This window comes from Lutra lutra, chromosome 2, assembly GCF_902655055.1.
Source record: "Lutra lutra chromosome 2, mLutLut1.2, whole genome shotgun sequence".
NCBI classification, from domain to species: Eukaryota; Metazoa; Chordata; class Mammalia; order Carnivora; family Mustelidae; genus Lutra; species Lutra lutra.
Genome location: NC_062279.1, coordinates 45,655,135 through 45,655,777, shown reverse-complemented (window position 1 = coordinate 45,655,777; position 643 = coordinate 45,655,135).

Genomic DNA, 643 nt, shown 5'->3' with positions numbered 1-643 from the left:
AGAGGTAAAATGTGGCCCAGCTTTTCCCCATGGGATCACAAGCTGCTGTCTTATCCCCCACAATCCTCTAGTCTTGTTCCCCTCTTCCTGGGGCTGACTTTGCTTTGCCCCTGCTCACGTCTCTCCTTTTCCTCCCCCCCCCCCCCCCCCCCCCCGCCCAACCCCTGCCCACCAACCAGCACTAAGGGAGCTCATGTCCTGTGATCCTTCATTACAGGGACCTGTCTTCCTAGTCGTTGCCCTTTCCCCTGACCTTTGACCCCCTCCCCCCATTCTGGGAATGGCAAGTCACTCTCTGAAGTCCAGAAGTGATTCTCATGATGGGCAAAGCTGGGGTCCAATGCCACGTTCAAGCCCTGAGAAGCCCCGGCCTTGCCCCCGAAGCCTTGATCCCAGTGTGCTCACTCAGAACTCATGCCATCCTCAGAGCCAGCCAGCAAGGGCTGTGCATCCCCAGCTGCAGTCAGTAACGAGTCCTTTCCCGAAGGCTCTGGAATTATTTTACAGTCTCTACTGTTGTCTCCTCAACATGGAAGCCCCTGTAAGCTCTACAGGGTCTTTTTCTATTGTTGTTTTTCTTTGAGGGGATAGAAGCCAACATGTTTTTGTTGGGGTGATTTTGCTGCTGTTTGGGATTTCGGTT